This window comes from Pseudophryne corroboree, chromosome 5 (genome assembly GCF_028390025.1).
Source record: "Pseudophryne corroboree isolate aPseCor3 chromosome 5, aPseCor3.hap2, whole genome shotgun sequence".
Taxonomy (NCBI): Eukaryota; Metazoa; Chordata; class Amphibia; order Anura; family Myobatrachidae; genus Pseudophryne; species Pseudophryne corroboree.
The window spans coordinates 117,508,918-117,522,628 of record NC_086448.1 but is presented as its reverse complement, the minus strand read 5'-3'; the positions used below and the strand labels follow the sequence as shown (position 1 = coordinate 117,522,628).

Sequence of the window (13,711 nt, the reverse complement as noted above, 5' to 3'; positions counted from 1 at the left end):
GCCCCAAGTTGGCGTGGCCACTGCCCCAGCAGCAACATAAGAGTTTAAGAGATGTGAGGGCCCATGTGCAGGCTCCAAGTGGGCCCCCTCCTCTCTGGCATCACGGAAGACTCTTTGTGCTATAGTCTACTGAGCACGTGCAGGTCTCCGGGAACATGGCGCCTGCACCTCATTCCCAGGGACATCTCTAGTACGTATGTGCAAATCACTGGGAAAACTGCCATTTTCATTTCACCCGTGATTTCTGTCTGCAGCGATGGCCACCGCGTGACTTCAGAGAGGTACGTATAATTTCATGGGTGCAGGGTTTGCAATGTGAGCTGGACCCAGAGGCCCTTGTGCACCACACACCTTGCACCTATTAAAGATTTACCAAAGCATGGTAGAGTGTTAACCATCCCACACACTATCATGTCCGCCTATGAGGCCCAATTATCGGGTTTTCAATTCTTATTGCAGATATTCGCGGCAATAAGAAATTCTGTACTGTCCTCGAATGTGTAACGTAAAATGATTGCATCAGCGATCACTTTACTATATGCTGCTGGGACTACTGTCCAGTCACCACACAGCACAAGCGCCTGTAGCTGTCCCATAGTCTACAAGGACTAACACCAACTTGGCCAAGCTCGCTGGGACACCTTACAATATAGCAGCCCCTACAGAATCCTATGGGGGCTGCTATTACAATCAGAAACAGGGAAACCCTGTATTAAATCCAGCGGATACTTCCATTTAGCTGGAATTCTAGCAAAATGTATTTGATAAATGTGCCCCTATATATCACTGAAATACAATCACAACCCACTTCTAGTACATTAGCATTTTCTTGTTACAGATATTTTACATGTTATTTGTGTTATTTGGAGACATAACCCCAGCAATGAGAAAACCTTTACCCAATGCAGCAGACTGGCTACTGTACCTAACAGACTCCCGGCACCTGGAAAAAGGGCCTAATTCAAGGTTTAAAGCAAATCCTTCCTCTAATGTGCAAAACCATGTGCACCGCAGGGGGGGGCAGATATAACATGCGCAGAGAGAGTTAGATTTGGGTCGGGTGTGTTCAAACTGAAATCTAAATTGCAGTGTAAAAATAAAGCAGCCAGTATTTACCCTGCACAGAAACAATATAACCCACCCAATTCTAACTCTCTCTGCACGTTATATCTGCCCCCCTGCAGTGCACATGGGGCTTAACTCAGACCTGATTGCTGCTGTGCGTTTTCGCACAGCAGCCGATCAGGTCTGAACTGCGCATGGCAGACAGCCAACCGCCGTCTTTGCCCTGCGATCGCCTCTGCCTGATTGACAGGCATAGGAGGTCGCTGGGCGGGAGGGAGCAGGCCGGCAGCGTTTGGCTGCCGTTTTAGGGGCGCGGTACAGGCAACGCAGGTGTGCGCGGACCGTGCGGGGGCGGGCCGCGGGGGCTGCATGACGTCACATGCAGCCGCTGCGACCCGGACAGCGACAAGTAGCTCCCTGCCAGCGCGCAGTCAGGGAAGCTGATCGTAGATGTGCTAAATTTAGCACATCTATGATCAGGTCTGAATTAGGCCCATGGTCCTGCCCATTAGAGGAAGATTTTGCAATAAACCTTGAACAAGGCCCTTAGGGGGTCATTCCGAGTTGATCGCTACCTGCCGTTGTTCACAGCGCAGCGATCAGGCAAAAAATCTGCATTTCTGCGCATGCGTATGGTGCGCACTGTGCATGAGCGTCGTACTTTCACAAAAGCCGACGTAGTTTCACACAAGGTCTAGCGACGCTTTTCAGTCGCACCGCTGATCGTTGAGTGATTGACAGGAAGTGGGTGTTTCTGGGTGGTAACTGAGCATTTTCAGGGAGTGTGCTGAAAAACGCAGGCGTGCCAGATAAAAACGCAGGAGTGGCTGGAGAAACGGGGTAGTGGCTGGCCGAACGCAGGGCGTGTTTGTGACGTCAAAACAGGAACTAAACAGTCTGCAGTGATAGCAAGGTAGGAGTTATAGGCCCTACACACTGGCCGATTTTTTGAAAGATATGAACGATCTCGTTCATAAATGAACGAGAACTCGTTCATATCTTTCAGTGTGGAGGCTCCAGCGATGAACGATGCGCGGGCCCCGCGCTCGTTCATCGCTGGTCCCCCGTCGGCTGTGCATGCAGGCCAATATGGACGATCTCGTCCATATTTGCCTGCAGTTCTATGGAGCCGCGTGACGGGGGGAGTGAAGAAACTTCACTCCCCCCGTCACTGCCCCCCCGCCGCCGGGTCGCTCGTCGGCCGTATCCGCCGTCAGGCAGCTCGGCGGTGGGTCGGCAAGTGAGTAGGGCCCCTAAGTCTCGAGCTACTCTGAAACTGCACAATCTTTTTTTTGTAGCACTTCTGCTAAGCTAAGATACACTCCCAGAGGGTGGCGGCTTAGCGTTTGCACGGCTGCTAAAAACAGCTAGCGAGCGAACAACTCGGAATGAGGGCCTTAGTCAGGACCTCTGTGACTCACCCTCCGCTCTCTCCGTAGCAGATCTGTAACAGCAGCTTATAGGATCTCAATTAGTTATAGCAAAGTGGATCCCGAGAAAAGTCCACAATACTTTGTTAAAGATGATCACAATTAACTTCATGCGGCTCCGACCAATGACAAACTCTATGCAGTGACTAAATCAGATCGGAGGTTGTGATGTTGGTTGGACAGAGAATCTACCACTGATTAATGTTTACAGCTGAAAACATTTTACTCTGGCAAAGATGTTAGAAGTCTATATTTAGAGTTAAACATTTAACCAGCAGCCACAGCAGAGACCTCGGAGACTCTGTGGCTGGGCGATTATCTGCTTCTATTCCAAGCCCCACCATATGTGCTTAACGCTTGGCTGCCAGAATATGCTGCCACTAACGCTGTACTGAGAGGCTAGACTGCAATTGCTCCCAAACTGGTTTTATCTATGGAAATAATCTTCTGTAGTCTTACACATTACATATTTACTACACCTATTAAGACTGAATGAAGACACAAAGTATTATCCCATCAAAATCTTATTTTATTCTATTCCTTGTGTTATCTGGAATATATACTGTGCATCTGTGGAAACGACCCAAATTTCCACGAGTCCCCCTGGAGTTGGACGGGACGTCCGTTTTGCAATTAATGCCAATTCATGTCAACTTAGTTACGTCATTGTGGGTCTGCCCTTCATTATGCAATGACACTAGTCAAAGCTTTGCCCTGTGGAGGCGGAGTCATTATGCCCCCCTTCCCCCACACATTTGCCCTTTGATCCTCCCCTCTGCATCTGCTTAGGGGCAAGGTCTAAAATGTATGCAGAAGATCTGTAGCTACAATTGGGGTAACTGGAAGACTATTTATCTTTGTGGTGTTCCCCTAGAGCACCTGCTGCTTAGACACAAGTGGAAGGGGGGGGGGGGGACTGTGGCATTACCTGGTTATCTGATGATGCTTACCAATATTCATTAGGACCTGGTGCATAGCGAATTGATGGGCTAAATTCTCTGTACAAAATGGCTGCCTCTAGAGAAGGTCACTTACAAAGGGCATGCAAAATGTGCAGCACAGAAACCTTGGATTTGCACATGTGCACCTAGAGGGGCAGTCCGGAGCACCTAGGGGTCGTCCGTACTCTGCTATCAAAGAACTGCCTCTGTAAACTACCAGAAATAAATGAAGAAGCACAATGAGCAATACTGTAAATATCAAAAGTCCAGCCTCCTACTGCAGTAAGTCCACCCCTTTCTTTCATGATAGCCTTTTAGATTTGCTGCTGCAATATGGTCAGGTTTATGGCTTTAAATAATCAAGCAAGATAGAGAACACTGGGATCATATTTATTACGTGATACTTTTTTGTATGTACATTTTTAAATTGGAAACAATGCTTCTAGAGATGTGATTCTGCACCAAGGTGCTGCTGGAAGATGTATTATTATAACTTTAGGATGTAAAAATCAGGACTTGCAGAGAGGAAATGTCTGTGCGCCCTGTGCGTGTTGCCGTTTGCCCTTAAAACAGGCCCTGTTCATCCCTTTCTCTCATTTCAATAAGAAATTTGTCCGCACCTATACATGTTCCAGGGCCTTAACTAGGGTGGTGTGGCTGGTGCCCTGGGACAGAACCAGCCACAATCTATGCCCGCATATCACTTGTGGTGCACCCTGCTCCTCCCATGCAGCCTGGAACTCCACCTGTCAGACAGATTCCTGGGCCAGTGGCAGTGTGAGGTAGCGGGGTAGAGGCCAATGGCAGCAGCTGGCATGTGGAAGTGGATGGACAGTGGCCGACAGGTGACAGTCATGGACTGGCGGATTGTGGACGAGACAGAAGAGGAGGACACTGGAGGCTTTAGCAGCACATGTAACTGGTTCTCTGTCACCAGAGTGGAGCATGGCACTGCATGTGAGGGGGGATAGGTGGACAGTTAGGAGAGGGGTGGGTATCCCCGAGACTCCTATTCACGCCAACTGAGGGGGTTACTGCCATATGGGGGATGGGCAAGGATTAACTTTTATTTGTGAAATTGGGGTGTGTAAAATATTATTATTTGGGTGGGTTTACTGTTATGGGGTGTTTATTAGTACAGTTTTCTGAGGAGTATACTAATTTTAATTTTAAAGTGTTGAAATAATGCTGGGTGGAATTTGATGTGGCTTTACATACACACATATACACACACATATACACACACACACATATACACACATATACACACAGAAACTTTTGTAATTGCATCGAGGATGGCACCAACTAACGCATTTGATTGAGCTCCATTGGAGTGCTGGATGAGCCTGAATTGTGTGTTTATTTTCAGACATTGGCCCTCATTCCAAGATGATCGTAGCTGTGCTAAATAGCACAGCTACAATCATTACTCTGGAAGTGCCTTTGCACTTCCAGAGTAGCACCCGACCAGCGCAGCTTTAGCGTGCTGGCCGGGAGCTACTCGTCGCTCCCTGGCCCGCAGCGGCTGCGTATGATGTCACGCAGCCGCTGTGGGCCACTCCCCGCACGGTCAGGCCATGCCTGCATTGGCCAGACCGCACCAACGAAACGACGGTCAAACACCGCCGATCCTCCCCCTCCCACCCAGCGACCGCCCCTGCCTGTCACTCAGGCAGAGGCAATCGCAGCCCAGTTACGGCCTTCGGCCATCTGGCATGCGTCGGCGCACTACGGTGCCGGCGCATGCGCAGTGGGTACCCATTTGCAATAAAAAGCAGCGAGCGAATGGGTCAGAATGACCCCCATTGGGAGTAATTCAGAGTTGATTGCAGCAGCAAATTTGTTAGCAGTTGGGCAAAACCATGTGCACTGCAGGGGGGGGGGGGCAGATATAACATGTGCAGAGAGAGATAGATTAGGGTGGGTTATATTGTTTCTGTGCAGGGTAAATACTGGCTGCTTTATTTTTACACTGCAATTTATATTTCAGTTTGAACACACCCCACCCATATCTAACTCTCTCTGCACGTGGGATTAGGTGCCGTCAAGGATGGTTTAAGTAAGAAAAGGATAAGCACATGAGGGTAGAGGGCCCTGCTCGTGAGAGCTTACATTCTAAAGGGAAGGGGCAGAGAGACTGGGTGGCACAGATGGGGTAGACAGCAGGGACGTGCACGTCACTGGTAGACAGTGAGCATGGAACAGAGGGTTAGGATGAGAAAAGTGTAAATCTGTTGTTTTTGGATTAATACAGTGCATCCGGAAAGTATTCACAGCGCTTCACTTTTTCTACATTTTGTAATGTTACAGCCTTATTCCAAAATGGAAAAAAAAATAAAAATTCCCTCAAAATTCTACACACAATACCCCATAATGACAACGTGAAAAAAGTGTATTTGAGATTTGTGCAAATATATTAAAAACAAAAAATTAAGAAATCACATGTACACATGTATTTAGCAGTTTGTATAGCGCTGGTACAAGCGCAAATTGGTGATAACGGATATCAAACTAAGCATATAATATAGGAATATAATGCCATGCACGCAACGTGTGAGCAATTACGGCTGACTTGCCACATTTACTTGGGTCAATTTAGTTTCATCCAAATTTAAGTGACCTCCCCCACTTCCCCCATCATTGTTAAAAATAAACAACAAATAACAATCTGCTGTTCAAATGATCAAAGAACAAATTGAGAACACAAACATCACACAATCTGACATCTTCCACAACAACACAAATTGGCAGGTTACGCCAATAAGTCTGATGCGTTTCAGCACCATGATATGCCTCCATAAAAAGCTCTGCCGGCAGGAACATAATGCATTGCAAACATCATCTATTCACGGACCTGCTTAATTGTGCAAAGCATTTACTTTATCTTGATAACCTACTTAAATATCCAAACAATTTGCTTTGCTTTGTGTTTTGCATTATCCCATATTCCCTACAGTTCCTCCGCCACAAGCAAGTAAGCTGTTTCTTGTGATTAACACAAGTTGTTAGAAAAACATAACCCTTAGGTCGGGGTATAATAATTGGGTAAATGAAAGCTCTCTTTGTGCAGTGGAATGCAGCACCGGTATAGCTGCCTCAGAGAGGTATTTTGTAAGCTGAATACTCTGCTACAGAAATATCTCAGAATGCCAGAAATTTGCTTGATTTAACACATTCCACACCAAGGGACACAAATTACCACCATCGATGGTCTAAAAACAAGACTAAATGAAAGCACCTATTGCAATCATTTATGATGCACAAGATGCTGATACAGGAAGGGGAAGGGGGGTGTTATAAACATAAAAAAATGTAAGCTGTAATGATGGTAAAAAAAAAAAAAAAGTAAAAAAGTCTGTAGTGCCATACATATGACCGTTTCAGCATGTGGTAGGAAACAGAAATACAGAAATATGGCAACAAGCAGTAGGCAATCTCCAATTTAACATTATACTGTTGCAACTGAAGGAAATGCAACACAAATAATATGTATGCCAATTTATACCCACTTTAAGGTTTTATGGTTTGAATCTGTTACGTTGTATGTTGCTGAAAATATAGACGTCTACTTACATCTTCAGACAGGACCGCTCGGGGGGGGGGGGGGGGGGGGAGGGGGGGGGGGGTAATTCCAAGTTGATCGCAGCAGGACATTTTTTAGCAATTGGGCAAAACCATGTGCACTGCAGGGGGGGCAGATATAACATGTGCAGAGAGAGTTAGATTTGGGTGGGTTATTTTGTTTCTGTGCAGGGTAAATACTGGCTGCTTTATTTTTACACTGCAAATTAGATTGCAGATTGAACACCACACCCAAATCTAACTCTCTCTGCACATGTTATATCTGCCTCCCCTGCAGTGCACATGGTTTTGCCCAGTTGCTAACAGAATTCCTGCTGCGATCAACTTGGAATTACCCCCAGGGTTTGGGGATATTTGGAGTGTCGAGATTTTTTTTTTTTTTTTTTATATTACCATCAATGTGGATTATCACGTGATATAATGCCAGACCAACTGGCCAGTTTTAATGCATAAGTAACAGTAAAATACTTAAATAAAACAAACTGGTGCAGGAACAGAGTTACTATAATACAGTCTGAAATCTTTTTTTCCCCAACTACAGTTGTTTACGTAATGACAGGTCAAAATTCATTCAGTTTAGGTACTATTATTATACCAGGCCGAATATAACATTATTCATCTGTTAAGGGATAGATGCAAAAGAACCATATTTGGCAGCTGTCTAAAGAGATAAAGAAATAATCTGCAAATTAGAAAAAGCAATTACAGTAGGAGCTGTAAAGGTGTTAGTAAAGCTGTGGCTTTCCAGTGCTGAACTAAAAGTTCCAGCATGCTGTGCCCACCCAAACCATTGTGAGACTTGCAGCTGGTGCAGAATTACACATGTACATACAGTAGCCCCCACACATCAATATAACAATCTGCTCCTAAGGACACATGAAAATCACTATATAGGTCAGCAAGCATTAGGTATAACGTGTATATAGTCATAAAAATGAGTTCCTCTAAATATGATCCTGGACCTATTGCAAGAGACCAAACATGTCATCATGTACATTATGCATCATACAATGGAGCAGCTACAGGTTTGTGCAGCCTGCAAGGGAATGTGTGCTTACCTTACATCTCACCCTGACCTCAGCCTGGAAAGCCTACAGAGCACAGCCAGAGAATGGCACTGGGATCCTGCAGAGCTCACAAGCAGCTGCCTAACTTCAGCCTAAGAGCACTCACTCCATGCTGGCGGCAGGGCAGGACTCAGGAGCCAGAAGCCCCAGCAGCAGGGGAAACACCACGTCAAGCTAATGAATGCAACACAACTTGTATTGTTGTAACCTCTCAATGACAAGCATCACAGGGAGGACTGGAGAGTCGGAGCCAGCCATGATCCTACTGCTGCAAGTCTGCAGCGCACACCGCACACCCTCCCCAGATCCTGTTATTGCTAGCCAGCTTCCAAACAAAGCCCAGGCAGGAGCAGACGTCCTCAGTGGCTGCACTGGAAGCCTCCCAGCAAGTTGTGTGATCCTGCGATACAGAGCAATGTATAAGAGCTAGGGGAAGGGGAAGAGCTACAGTCCTTTTATATCTCTCAGGCAAATTATAATCACCAATGAACTATGTCAGTATCTAAGTCATTTCTTTCTAAAGTCTCGCTACAAGGAAAATACAGAGGCTCACAATGGTGCATTACGGTCATTAGTTCTGCCTATTAGAAGAGGTACAGTTTCATTATCCCCAATAATGGATTAGCCCCCTTTAGGTTATGCCCATGTTATTTTTATAGCAATTTTCTTCTCATGAGTCCCCAAAATGTCACTCCTATCACTTAAATGGGACACTGAATAAAAAGCACTCCTAAATGCATATATACTGCAGTTGTTCCCTAGAAATAACTAGGGACCGGCGTGGAATTGAGGACGGCCTCGCATTACGTGCTCCGTAAGATGCAAAATATGCCCTGCAGGACAACAGAGGGAGATCGAGCATTCTGAAGAGTGGAGAAGTTGCCCATAGAAACCAATCAACATCTAGCTAGCATTTATCAAATCCATGCTACAAAATGATACGTGGAAGGTGACTGGTTAGTAGGTGCAACTTCCCCACTTGTCATGCTTTAGAAGGCTTGATACCAGGACCATTACTTGGGGTGTGACAGCAGGACCCCGGGGTCAGCGGTCACTGCCACACAGCACCTGCATTTGACATGCAATGGCACTTTGCTGTTAGTAGAGCTTCTGCTGAGCCTTCTAGTACACTCTGGGCATGCACCCTCCAGCCTGTGGAGCTGCCCGAAACCTTACAGTCAGCTGACGTCACCCATAACTCTCCGCCAATGATTAAAACTGGGCATCATTACTCTCTTGGCCCAAGAAGAAGACTCTGTTTTTAAGTTGCATGAGCGTAAGCAAATCTCAGGATTTCCTCCGAGTACTCTGGTTTCCTCCCACATTCCAAAAAATATAGTGATAGGTTAATTGACGAGGGCCGAATCTAGGGGGAAGGGGAGGGCAAAGGGGGCGACCGCCCCCCCTAACACAGTCATAGCTACGCCCACTTTTGAGCAGAAGAGAGCTCTCCGGGGAGAGCCTAAGGCAGCTTATACCACAGCAGCACAGAGGAGCCAGGAGAGCAAGCGTTACAGAGCATTTGCCCCTCACTTGCTGGTGTGTGGGTACTAGGGCTAATAAATACAATTACCCCATAGCACAGTCACATGTACATAGAACAATCACAAAGCTCTATCTCAGTCTCACTCAAAAAGTTCAGTCAGAATTGAGAGAGGAGGAGTTAGGATTGCAGATGGGAGGAGTTGGGACTGTAGAGGGAGGAGTCAAGATTAAACAGTAAACCGCCCCCCCCCCCCCCTAAAGAAAAGTCTAGATTCGTCCCTGTAATTGACTCCAGACAAAAATTAACGCTAGTGTGTGCATGTGCATGGGCAGATAAGTTGGGCCAAATGGTTCTTATATACCAAAAAATTCTCTGTTTCTATGTCATTGGTACAGCCTCATCTAGAATACAGTGTTCAGTTCTGGAGGCCATATTTCCAGAATGATATAAGTTCATTAGACACTTTTCAAAAAAAGGGCAACTCAAATGGTGTATGGCCTACATCACAAAACTTACCTGGAAAGACTAAAAGCTCTTAACATGTACAGTTTGGAGCAGAGAATGGTGAGGGGGGAGTGGGCCTGTTAGAAACTTTCAAATATATCAAGGGTTTTAGCAAGAACAGGAGGGAATTATTCTTCAAAGGAAGAGAAGTATTAGAACACAAGGACATGCACTGAGACTGGAGGGAGGTAGGTTCAGGGAAATATGAGGAAAATGACTTCACAGAAAGGGTAGTGGATAAGTGGAAGAGCCTCCCGTCAGAGATGGTAGAGTCTAAGACATTAGAACTATTTAAACACACTTGGGATAGGCATAAGAATATCCTTAAAAAGAAACAAATAGGGGTTGAAGTTACCAAAAGGGTAAAAGAAAAAAGGGGCAAGAGGTTCTTATCTCTCGCCAGATTCTATGTTTCCATGACAAGAATATTCACTTTACCATGGAAAGCTGTGGGTTCTCAAGCCAGAGAGAAAGAGCATCATGACTTACTACTACCTGGGTAAGGAGAACCACTCTGTCAGTCAAGGAGGTGGTCTGCGTAATGCGACAAGAGGTATGACGCAGGCCACACACTGTGTGCTGTCTATTCAGTAGAACAGCGTTTATGTGTCGCGGGTATTTGGATTAACCCTACAGAATTATTATGGGAGTGTATAGGGTTGAAAACCATTCATTGCCAATCTTCATGCACCATATTGCTCTAGATTCTGGACATATATTGAAAGAGAACATTTCCAACAAAACTAGGTCAGCTGCTGGTACGGGGTTGCAGTTAAAATGCCGGCTGTCTGGATCCCGGTGTTCGGGATACTGGCGCCAAAATCCCAACAGCCAACAATGATGACAGACGCAATCCCGGCGCACCAGGGCTATTCCCACTCATGGGTGTCTGCGACACCCACAGAGTGGGAATAGATCCTGTGACAAACGCAGCGAGCCACCGAGCCCACAGTGTGGCGAAAGCAGCAAACCCGCAAGGGGACTCAACGCTCACACCACTGCCGGCATTCTGTTGGGCAGGATGCCGCTGTCAGGATATTGACAGCTGGCAACCCCTCCACCGGTAAAACGTATATAATCCGCTGGTACAGGTTATCTCATCAGAGACCCTGTGGGGGGGCTCGGCCAATCAGGTTACAGAATGCAATTGTGGAAGCCTGCAATGGAAAGCCATACACAATGATACAATAAAACAGCACTTCCTCCATTGCCATATTCCCTTTTAAGTCATAGATACATGACTATAACTGGTTTTATACTGTATCTGGGCGCTGACAGAGATATTATGATTAAATGTGCCTAGCATTTTAATTTCTATATAGAGATCACCCTATCCCTCCCTTGCTACAGAGCCGTGTATGTGCCTTCATTATGGAATCTGTGTCAGTTCTCAGGTCTCGCCTTGTCTGTCACACAGTAATGATTATGACAGCTGCTGTCTCCTCAGTCACAGTGACATCTTTACAATTCAGAACTGGTCTTCAGAAGTGACCGTAACATTTGTACAGGACCAACAGGACTGCTGCTAGTATGGAACAGTAGAAGACTTGGCTGGTTCTCTCACTTAGGGCCCATTTATCATTAAGTGTTTGTGGCTTATTCCCCGAAAAGTAGTGTTTTAGTGGAATAAGCCACAAATATTTAGTGATATCACCTAAATGTATGACAGAGGGACAGCTACAGGTATCTCCAATATCCGCAGTGATCCCCCCATTCCCAACAGCAGCTGCAGCCCCCATAGGTTTTTAATGGGGGGATGCGACACTGTCAGATTTACCATGCTGGAGATTGATCTGTCGCCATCTGAAAATGGTGTAGCATATGGGCTAAAGATAGTAAACTTTCCCTCCCCGACGATGGCCGCTGCACATGTGTGGTAAGTGGACCAAGCAGGTGCAGGATTCCACCTACCACTCTCAGCCTCTGTCTCCCTGTGGGTGCTCCTATATACATGCCGCTGGTATAATCGCATACTGCATTGTGATTGTGCAGATACATCACAATGATAATGGTGAGAGAGTGAGGAAATTCACCACGAGTGTCCCCAACTGAATGAACACAAGCTCTTCTGGTCGTTCCATGCGATATGTGTAATGGCGACATGTGAAAGTGATCACACGAATATTGCGTCTTAACCGGCCGCCTCTAATTTGCAGGGCATTATTCATTGAAAATTTTTTTAAACACTGACAAGCAACACAAACCGCTCATGCTGCACCTTCTATGTAATGCTATGAATTGTATTCTGTATGCCATAGAAGTTAAAGGGTTGAGAGTCACCAGGCTGCAACATGATAAAATACTGCAAAATGATTGGGCGCTACCTAAGCCTAACTGAAGAGGTGTCAAAACTCTGGTGTCTTGTCAACTCAAGTTAGAATCTGGTAGTGGGTCTATAGGGGGCGCTCTATGCAGGAAACTTGGTGGAGGTAGGTAAGGTTCTTATGGGTCTATTCATGAAGCAGTAAAATGAGTGGAGAAGTGAGCCAGTAGAGAAGTTGCCCATGGAAACCAATCCGTGTTGAGGTAACATTTATAAAGTGCATTCTATAAAATTTGTATGTAGCAGCTGATTGGCTACCATGGGCAACTTCTTCACTGACTCACTTCTCCACACTTTTCACTGCTTCATGAATAGACCCATAAGAACCTTGAAAAGTGTGGAGAAGTGAGTCAGTTTTCTACTGGCTCACTTCTCCACTCATTTTACTGCTTCATGAATAGACCCATAAGAACCTTACCTACGCCCACCAAGTTTCCTGCATAGAGCACCCCCCTATAGACCCACTACCAGATTCTAACTTGAGTTGACAAGACACCAGAGTTTTGACACCTCTTCAGTTAGGCTTAGGTAGCGCCCAATTATTTTGCAGTATTTTATCATGTTGCAGCCTGGTGACTCTCAACCCTTTAACTTCTATGGCATACAGAATACAATTCATAGCATTACATAGAAGGTGCAGCATGAGCGGTTTGTGTTGAATAGACCCCTTAGGACGAAGAGTAGAATTTAACTCAGGAAAACTTTATCAATAAGAATAATCTAGAACAAGAGCAGTGGCGGCTGCAGCCCGTCGCAGGGAGGAGTGGGATTGCACATATGTACATACATGCAGGGATGTATGTAACATATGTGCTGGCTGCAGGTCTCCGGGAATCGTCAGCGCTTTGTGCCGCTTTACAGCCGCCGCTGAACCCGAAATGCTGCATTCAGCATAACACCTTCTGCCAAGCCCGCCCCCAGGCTCTCATTGGCTAGTTTACACAAGATTTTGGAGGCGGGCTTTAAAGGAGAGTACAGCCAAATGCAGCATCCTGGGTTCAGCGGCGGCTGGAAGACAGGCAGCGCTGGCGATTCCCGGACACCTGCAGCCAGCACATATGTTACATACATCCCTGCATGTATATACATATGTGCTATCCTGCTCCCCCTGCACAATGTGGTGTAAGCTGCAGCCCAGGGGTCACTGAACAAGAGTCAACTTGGAAACTGATTTGCTAGAACCGGTGAGAACTAGAACTAGAGTCAGCTTGGAAATTGGCTTGCTTGAACCAGATTGGAACCGGTGATAGCTGGAACTAGGATCAGCAGCAGACACTACATAGCACACTGGAAGATATGCACTTGAACCGAGC

The 13,711-nt window shown here is 46.1% G+C and overlaps 1 protein-coding gene across 14 annotated transcripts in view; it reads right to left on the bottom strand.

Annotated features, from left to right (window-relative positions):
* The window catches only part of KIAA1217 (KIAA1217 ortholog), a 1,254,604-nt gene that overhangs the window by 124,977 nt on the left and 1,115,916 nt on the right, over positions 1 to 13,711 (bottom strand). Inside the window, exon 1 of one of the 14 annotated variants that reach the window (XM_063921614.1) lies at positions 8,077 to 8,489. The exons of the other annotated variants lie outside the window; for them this stretch is intronic. The gene's annotated coding sequence lies outside the window, so the exon portion shown is untranslated. Of the gene's footprint in view, positions 1 to 8,076; positions 8,490 to 13,711 lie in introns of those variants that run through there. 14 annotated transcript variants of the gene reach the window in all.